Source organism: Aedes albopictus, chromosome 1, assembly GCF_035046485.1.
Source record: "Aedes albopictus strain Foshan chromosome 1, AalbF5, whole genome shotgun sequence".
NCBI classification, from domain to species: domain Eukaryota; kingdom Metazoa; phylum Arthropoda; class Insecta; order Diptera; family Culicidae; genus Aedes; species Aedes albopictus.
This window is the reverse complement of record NC_085136.1, coordinates 292370605-292380765: the sequence shown is the minus strand read 5'-3', so window position 1 is coordinate 292380765 and position 10161 is coordinate 292370605. Positions and strand designations below refer to the sequence as shown.

General features: G+C 42.1%; 1 protein-coding gene across 16 annotated transcripts in view; it reads right to left on the bottom strand.

Annotated features, from left to right (window-relative positions):
• Nucleotides 1-10161, bottom strand: part of LOC109421116 (chloride channel protein 2) — a 349200-nt gene that overhangs the window by 152371 nt on the left and 186668 nt on the right. The gene's annotated exons all lie outside the window — the stretch shown is intronic.

Genomic DNA, 10161 nt, shown 5'->3' with positions numbered 1-10161 from the left:
AACATTTATTTACATATTTTTTGCTAAAATGTCAAGATGCTGCATTCAGGATTACAATATTCTACGAATGAACAAAGTTAGGACTCTTTTCCCCCGTATTTCTGGAACATCTCCAGGAATTATTATCTTCTCTTTTCCAACATCGGCCCTCAACGATCTTCATCAGGATGGGTATTCAGCAGTTGTTTGTTAGAGACGCTTTTTTGTTGTACCAAAAAGTTTTTCTACTGAGTTCAACACGAAGTTTAAAACCTATCCATCAAAGTAGTCATTCTGGGAAACACACTTCAATTCTACGGTTGGATTGTTAAGCAATTAATATATTTTTTTTGTAACTCAATCGTAAGAGCAAAATATGTTTCTCCAAAATTAGGAATCTTTGGATTTTGATAAAAAATATTGAAAATTATAAACCTTAGGATTTTTAAGTTCAAATTCAGATTAAGAAATAATCTGGATAAATAGACATCCTTAAAGATCCCAATTAGAACTACTCTAGGACATAAAATATACTCATGCACTATTGAAGTGCATGTTTTATGGTTTTGTTTAAGAAAATTTATAGTGATTCAGGTTTTTGGGGGGTCCTTCTAATCGGGGGGCCCGGGGCACTTGCCCCCTTTGCCCCCCCCCCCCCCTCAAATCCGGGACTGGCTGGATGCTGTGTTCGCCGTAGAGTGTGTACTGCTATATGCACCAACTTGTGACGTAGTCTTATGTCTGTATTAACGAGATTTTTAACCCTAGGCTAGTTCATCTCGTGTCCCACGCTTTACTTCCCTTCCGAAGGGAGAACTCATATGTGAGTATGTCGGGAGTAGGATTCGATCTCATGTCTTCGGCGTGATGGCCTTGTGTTCTAACCACCACACCACTGCCGGTGGACGCATGAATGTCCCATGTGCAAAAATAGACAATCGAGAAAATCGCGTCCAAAGTTCGAAAAAAGTAAATTGTCTCAACTATGAAGTATAAGTGCTGAATCGTGTTCTAACATCAATCAAATTTTAATTTGAGCACTATTTTTTGTTTTAGAGCGATTTTATAGTTCCATAGGATTTCCAATGAAACATGACGCTTATGCGTCCACTTCACATTGGTCGGGCTCCATACAAAGGGGCGGCCAAAACTCTCAAAAAACGAAATTGATATTTTTAAACTTTATTTCACCTTATAACAAAGTTAATGTATTGTACTTTTATGATTCCTAATTAAAAGCATACCAGCTTTTGTATTTCAATGACATTTTCCCTGCCAAAGTGGCCTAAGTCATAAAATTGAAAAATGAATTATTCAAAAAAAGTAAAATATTAATATTTTGAGAATGGAATATATGTTTTAAGTTATCCAACATATGAAAGCTTGTTATTGGACTGTTTGAATGCACGTATGGTGCAAAATTAATATGTCGCAAAACTATTCATATTATCATATATTGTACCTTAGAAATTTTGGAAATTTTCAAGTTAAAAAACGGTTCTTGTCGTCACGTGTCGCCGCAATTTCGAATAGTACATCTTAAACATCATGCTTAGAGCTGTCTAAAAATGTTTAAATATTTTGCAGAAATTTGCAGTTTTTCAAATTAGAGCTATTTAAAAAAGTCATGTTTTTTCATATATTTTACGTTATTTTTCCATTTTCTACTGAAATAAAATTTATCTTTCCAAATTTTTCACACGTTTTGAACAAACTTGATTGGATTTGATCGAAAGATGATCATTTATTTAAATTCGAATTGATGTTCTAACAAAAAACGCAAAAAATATGGGGTTTACTGATTTTCACCGTTTTTGAAATTATTGAAATTACGTAATTTTTGAATAACCCTTTTTAAACACTAAAAATACTATATAACATATCCAGGCAACCTATAACTTCGATTAAACACATAAAAAGAGTTTTGGCCGAACTTTATCTTTTTCCGACCATTGTGCACTTTTAAGAATGTTACAAATCGGCCATGCATTTTTTCGACAATTTTCAGAACAAACTACCTATTTTTATTTCCCCATATGATAGTACCCCACGATACATGGTCATGGGCTGCAAAATCTCAATATTGCCAAAAATGCACATGGGACAATTATGCTTCCACCGGCAGACCAGGTCCGCTCCACTTTGTGACGTAGTTGAGAAGGCGAGGCTTGTTTTAGTCAAAAAAATTTGGATAAATTCGACGCAGTTCATCCCAATTTGACATAATCACGTTAAGAGATGGTGGTCTTCATCTCCACATACCATTCTCCCGCACACCATCAAATACCGTCCTTAGTACTTGCCCTTCAGATATCCTAAGTGCCTAGACGTCCTTCTCGAATGTGGCCCAGGTTTGATGATCCCAGAAGACCACCGTTCTTATAAGCGTTTGGAGCAGGGGCTAAACTTTTTTGACCACAACTTCTTCTGGAGCCCGTATTAGGTACGCCTTTCACTGACGATACGCCTTACGTTTTTCACGTCTCACTCAATCTTCAGCCTAGTAAGGATCCGGGATAGACGAATTCTTACACCACCTTGAAGACTTTTCAGTCTAGCATGTGTCGCGACAGGTGATGGCTCTGAAGATCTCAAGAGGCTCTGGTCCTTATCCTTACACATTTCGGCTTGCGATATGGAGCCGTTGCTGGATGCATTGTGTAGCTGTTAGAACCTAAGATTAGGAGTTGCATTTCCTCGCACTCAGCTTTTTTATCCCGATAGAGGTAGGTCTGCTATTTCCGCATCGGTTTGTATTGTTCCACGTTCTGTCTTATGCTATATGGTATATTTAGAATGCCGCGGTATACAGAAACATAGAAAAGAAACGTCTTTAGTGTTCTAGAACGTAATATCAACTAACTAAAATCACATATAGATAAAATACTACACATAACACTGAGTAGCAGTCAAAAAGAAATCATAGGCTAGGTTTTAGGTGTGCCGTGGGGGCAAATGGTAGATTAGCTTTAGGTTTACACTCTCAACACACCCTGTTAAACATTGCAGTAGATCATGCCTAAACTACTCCGTAATTTCTTGAAACCAGGAGCTGGCAGACCACTTGCGTGCACAGCCTTTTCTTTTTTCTCGCTCGTTCATTTTGTTGAACGTAAGAAAGAGCGAGATAAAAGAGGGGGCAAAATGCCCCCTCTATTATCTGTTTCTTTCGCGTGTTTGTTTACGAGAGTGAGTGAGAAAAAAGAAAAAGCTGCGCACGCTAGAGTGGCAGACCCTTGGTCATGCCCTTGGTAAAAATTTCGGCCTGCTGCATCGTTGAAGGTACGTAGTCGAGCTTGATGAGGATCCTCTCTAGTAACTCACGAACGTAGAATTGCTTCACCTCCTTATGCTTCAAGCGAGCAGAGTCCTTGAGATTTTAAGCAATTTTTAACACGGACTGATTAACCTTTTACAAGAGTGAGTAAGAAAAAAGAAAAAGCTAGCTACGCCAATGGATGGTGAATGTAAAAATGAGTTGGGACCTGTCTCAATTTCAGCTTGAAATGTCTGTTGATATTGTCCGTGCAGGTGAATCCCGGAATTTTCGACTAGCGAAGTTGGATTTTTCTCCAAATCCGTGCGTCGAACCTAACTTCGAAAGTGGTGCACTGTATAGCGGGCCAGGTTTACTATACAGCGCACCACTTCCGAAGTTAGGTCCGACGCATGGATTTGGAGAAAAATCTAACTTCGCTAGTCGACAACTCCGATTTTCAACTAAATTGAGAATACTGATACTGACACTAGTCGGGCCCGTGGTGCAGTGGTCACACGTTCGCTTCATAAGCGGATGGCCATGGGTTCGATCTCTTGCAATTTCGTCAGTTGCTCTTCCCCTCGAGAACCGCTGACCCTGACCCTCTTCTGAGCCTATAGCTTTACGTATACGAAATTCAAAATGTTTTCGTTCACATGTTTGGGTGTGGCAAGGCGTTCAAAATGTGCAAAGTGTTCGCGTGTCAATCAAAGGGGTACCGCTGTCCGATCACTTTTGCACATTTTGAACGCCTTGCCACGCCCAAACATGTGAACGAAAACATTTTGAATTTCGTATACGTAAGATTCAGCATATTGGTAGTTTCGTGTCAACAATTGAGCTCAATCCATAAACGCAAACCAAAGTTACAGCATCCCAAACATGGCTATTTTGTATGAAAATCGGCGTTTGTCCGCTCAATTATGCACCACAGTGTACATGGCCTTTGTGGTATTGATCGTAAGTCCAATCTACGCAGTCTCCCTCTAAAAAGGTATGAACGCCTCTTCTACGGCCCGTCGGACGGTTGATCCCGATGATGGCATATGCGACCGCATGATAATCCTCTGCTACTCTGCACACAATTTTTCCTTTTCACTCCTTCAAGTGCAGTGCTATGTTCAACAGTAAGTTCGAAAGAGCATCGCCCTGCTTCAATCCGTCCGTGATTACGATCCGTATAGGCTTCGCCGGAAAACATAATCATAATCTGTCATAACTCGGTTCTCTTCACTGAATCATACAACTTCTTGAAATTAATGAACAGGTGATGCATCTGCAAGTTGCCCTCTCGAAAACCTGCCTGATTATACGCTGACGAAGGACTCCTCAATCGGTCTCAGTCTGCTAAACAGAATTCCAGACAAAATGTTGTACGCTGATTTGGGAAGTATTATTCCTCTATTTTTTTGCGCACTCTAGTCGATGCCCTTTCTTGTATAGAGAAAAAATGAGACCATCCAACCAACTAGCAGGCCTTCTCCCATATCTTCAATATAATTCTGTGTATGAGTTGATACAGCTGCTCACTACCGTACTTGAGAAGCTCGCCCTTCCCGGCTGCCTCTAATGGCCGTCTTGATGTCGTCTGGAGTTAGATGTTCCACAGCCTGTCTGTCGTCAATATAAATTCGGTCTGTCGCTCACCCATTCCCACCGTTCAACAATTCCTCGAAGTGCTCTCTTCACCTGGTAACCACTACTGTTTTATCTGTCGGCAAGCATTCAGCACGGTCTTTGCACATGACAGGAGATGGTGTTGTTTCTCTCCATACGCAATTGACAGTTTTGTAAAACCTCCGCATATCATTCTGTCCCATACTCTCTTGCGTCTGAACAACCACACATGTCTCATGCTCTCTTTTTTGCGATAGACGCGTTTTTCGGCTATTTTCAGTCCCTGCTGTGCCAGCTCCCCGACATCAGCATCCAGCTTTTGGTGATAGTCAGCTATTAATCGCTGAAAATTGCTAGATGTTGATACGCATCGATTGCCGCATTGAAGAGTCCGACACGATTGATAACCGAGCTCCAATCTTATTAACTACGTGTGAGTTTGGTGATTTGATGTAGCATGAAGAAAAAGAAGAAGAAGAGCGATGATGATTTAAAAAATCCCTATCCTTATAACACAGGGGAAGATTATAAAATACCTCTATAAAATCTTAAACAAAATCTAATTAAAGACGGTTTGATATACGGCGTTAGACTTTGGACGGACTACATATTGATTGTATAAATTTAAATTTTTTTTTTTTTTCTTGATAAGGTACTTAATTTGTAGTCCGTCCAAAGTCTAACATCGTACATCAAACCGTTTTTAATTAGATTTTGTTTTAGATTTTATAGAGTAATTTTAAATTCTTCCCCTGTATTATAGGGATAGCGATTTTTCAAAACATCATCGCTCTTCTTCTTCTTTTTCTTCTTCATGCAACATCAAATCATCAATAGTAATTTGAGTCGTTGTAGTGCCGCAAGCCGACAAGTGCCGAGATAATCACGGGAATATTCTCACGAGCGAGCGTGAGGTGGTCGAGAGGTGGCGGCAGCATTACGATGAGCACCTCAATGGCGACGTTGCAAGTACCGAAGGTGGCGTGGTAACAGATTTAGGAGTATGTGCACAGGACGAAAGACTTCCGGCCCCTGAGCTCCAAGAGATTGAGGAGGAGGTTGGCCTGTTGAAAAACAACAAAGCCGCTGGGGCAAATCAACTACCAAGCGAGCTTCTAAAATACGGTGGAGAAGCACTGGTGAGAGCACTATACTGGGTCATTACCAAGATTTGGGAGGAGGAAGTATTACCGGAAGAATGGGTGGAAGGTATCGTGTGTCCCATCTACAAAAAGGGCGACAAGTTGGATTGCGGGAACTACCGCGCGATCACACTACTGAGCGCTGCCTACAAGATACTCTCTCAAATTTTATGCCGTCGTCTATCACCGATTGCAAGAGAGTTCGTGGGGCAATATCAGGCTGGATTTATGGGTGAACGCGCTACAACGGACCAGATGTTCGCCATTCGCCAGGTGTTGCAGAAGTGCCGCGAATACAACGTGCCCACACATCACTTGTTCATCGATTTCAAATCGGCGTATGATACAATCGATCGAGAACAGCTATGGAAGATTATGCACGAATACGGATTCCCGGATAAACTGATACAATTGATCAAGGCGACGATGGATCGAGTGATGTGCATAGTTCGAGTATCAGCGACACTCTCAAGTCCCTTCGAATCTCGCAGAGGGCTACGGCAAGGTGATGGCTTTTCGTGCTTGCTGTTCACCATTGCGTTAGAGGGTGTAATAAGGAGAGCGGGGATTAACACGAGTGGTACGATTTTCACAAAGTCCGTTCAGCTGCTTGGTTTCGCTGATGATATTGATATTATTGCCCGTAAATTTGAGACGATGGCGGAAACGTAGATCCGACTAAAGAGTGAAGCCAGGCGAATCGGATTAGTCATTAATGTGTCGAAGACAAAGTAAATGATGGCAAAGGGCTCCAGGGAGGAATCGCCGCGCCCGCCACCCCGAATTTATATCGACGGTGATGAAATCGAGGCGGTTGAAGAATTCGTGTACTTGGGCTCACTGGTGACCGCCGACAACGACACCAGCAGAGAAATTCAGAGGCGCATTGTGGCAGGAAATCGTGTCTACTTTGGACTCCGCAAAACTCTACGATCGAATAAAGTTCGCCGTAACACGAAGTTAACCATCTACAAAACGCTGATTCGATCGGTCGTCCTCTATGGGCACGAAACATGTACCCTACGTGCAGAGGACCAACGCGCCCTTGGAGTTTTCGAACGGAAGGTGTTGCGTACCATCTACGGCGGAGTGCAGATGGAAGACGGGACTTGGAGAAGGCGAATGAACCACGAGCTGCATCAGCTGCTGAGAGAACCAACCGTCGTCCATACCGCGAAAATCGGGAGGCTACGGTGGGCGGGTCACGTCATCAGGATGTCGGATAGCAACCCGACTAAAATGGTTCTCGAGAGTCATCCGACCGGTACAAGAAGACGTGGACCGCAGCGGGCTAAGTGGGTCGACCAAGTGGAGGACAATCTGCGGACCCTACGCAGAATGCGGAACTGGAGACAAACAGCCATGGACCGAGTGGAATGGAGGCGGCTACTATGTACAGCAGAGGCCACCCCGGCCTTAGCCTGATCGGTAAGGTAAGTCGTTGGGGCAACTGACAACTGATCAAAATGCTCTAGACACACGCAAGTGACGAGAAATACGTCACGAAACACTTGCATACTTACACAAACGTTCTGTATACAGGAGTTCAAGCTTGCTATTAAATAGCAAAATTTTGGTGAAAACATTCGCGAAATGATGCGATTCGCTTTCGACAATGAATACGTTTTCACCCTTCCTTGCTTTATCAAACCAACCACCCGTACGAATAGCACACGAGCCGACTCGACGCTGATCAGCATTGCTGGCTGCTCCTTTTCGTCGTTGAGCTGTTGCGTTCCAGCCAAGCCTGTCTTTTCATCGCTTTCGATACTTTTCGATCAGCTTATCGCGAAGTATCGTAGGCTGGAAACTTTATTGGTGTGGTGTCGTTACACGCGAATGATACTTCTGTGTGCGTGTCGAGCATTCATGCCGTAGCTTCTAAAACCAACCCATTCGGTGTTGTTCGGCTGTTCGGGTGAGCATGTGGCGGCACTGACAGATGTATGCAAAATCGTTGCATCATGGTCGTTTTGCTACCTCTTTGCTTATGGTCATCGCTGAGCAGTGTACAGTTCAATCGCAAGCGATAAAAATACAATGATGAGTTGATTGAGCATTCGTGAGGTGATAATTTGCATCATTGCAGGAGTTGACTCGTTTTGACATCTATTTTGACATTGACAGTGCTTTTTAGATGGCTTTTGCCCCAACCAGTGAACATTTAAAAATCGAGACAGCCCATTTAACGAGCTCTCAACGAACGAATCGTCACTATACGGTGTAAGAATTGATACAGCTTCTCACTTGGGAGTGTGTCCTTCCCAGAAGTCTTGTTCTTCAGCCCCCTAATGGCTGTCTTGACTAGTCTAGTGCTGGAGGTTCCACAGCCACATGACAGGAGAAGGCGCTGTTTCAATTCGCACGCCATTGACAGTTTTGTAAAACCTTTGCATGTCATTCTGTTCCATACTTTCTTGCATTTTCTGCATGCTTTCTTTTCTTTTTGTGGTGGATTCGTTTTTCGGCTACTCTTGCTTCCCTAAATCGCTCCCTGCTCTGCCGGGTCCCCGTCGAACAACCCGTTCCTCGGTCGTTTTTGAGCAGTGCCTTTCAGCTTCTACTCATCGGTCCGTGGATAGACTCCCACAGAGTGTTTAGATTATCGTTTTCGTTGATCTTACTTATCCGCTCGTCCAGCTTCTGGTGATAGTTATTTATCGTACCGTCTGCTGAAAACCGCTGGATGTTGAAACGCATCAATCGCCGGTTCGTAGAGTCCGACACGGTTGATAACCGAGCTCTCATCTTACTAACTACGAGATAGTGACATTAGTCGATGTTGAGACCCCTAAAAGTTCTAACATCAATGAAGTCCGTAAAATGTCGGGCATTTACAAACAAATGGTGAATTTGGTTGAGGCAAAAACACCAAAACGATTTAACGTGCGAGCGAGGTATATGAACGTTTGGGGCTGTCCATAAACCACGTGGTCATTTTTTTGGAACTTTTCAACCACACCCCCCCCCCCCCCCGTGGTCTTTGGTCCATACATTTTTTTTTATTTGTCCATACAAAATGGTCATTGGCCGACCCCCCCCCCCCTCCAGACGACGTGGTTTATGGACAGCCCCTTTGCGCTTAATTTACGCGTAACGCGGGAATAATATATTCACAAACAGATGGTGCAACCCACTTTCATCTGTTTTTTATTCCCAAATAGATTAAATAACATTTAAATTTGATAAAAAAAAATCTTAAAATTTCAGATTCTTTTTATAAATATGTAGGGGGATTAGGGGCATAATGGACACCCTAAGCAAACGGGTACGTTAGACCTGTATAACGAAGAAAAACTTAACATATTATCAGTTGGCTTACAACTTTTACTTGTTTCCTACGTATTTCAATCATTTATAGCAGGTAGAATGTCTTTATTGTGAAGTAATAACGATTTTAAAATCGTGTGTTTTTTAAGGCTGGCAGGAAAGGTACGGGGCGAAATGGACACCCATCGGGGCATAATGGACACCCCTACATATTTTATGCTAATTCTTTGATTACATCGATCAGTTAAGTCATATGCCTACGGAGATCAATGCCAGAGATATAATACTCCATCTTAGACGAGTTTACATATCATCTAAGTTAATAAAACAAATTTTAGGCAAAAATAATCGGAATGATTTTTTCCAAACTCTCTAAAACGCCTAACAGTATGCAATGCTCGTACATCAATTCGTAATAGCCGGTGTTCATTTCGCCCCGAATCGACTACAACATTAAAATTGCTATTTTTAGTAAATTCTGATCAAAAATAAAATACTTCATCCATTGCTAAATCTCCGTATACATGTAGATAAGGTAACAAATCAATTGTTTTTATGGTGGACACACTCCAACACTCATAATACCTTATTTGCTGCTGCTACGAAATTATAAGAATTTCACCATATGAACAACATATTTCAATTTCAACGATATTTTGGTTATTTTGGAGTAATATAAATGGTACTTTTGAAAAATAGCACCATGACTTGTTCCTTTACTCTTATGCATTAAAAGTTTAACATAAAAGTCAACGGTTTCGCCAAAAACAGGGGTGTCCATTTCGCCCCGGGTGTCCGTTATGCCCCTAATCCCCCTATTGCACAAAATCTGAACTATTCCAATATATTGACATTGCAATAAATCCATCCACGACGACCGCGATCGAACCAACG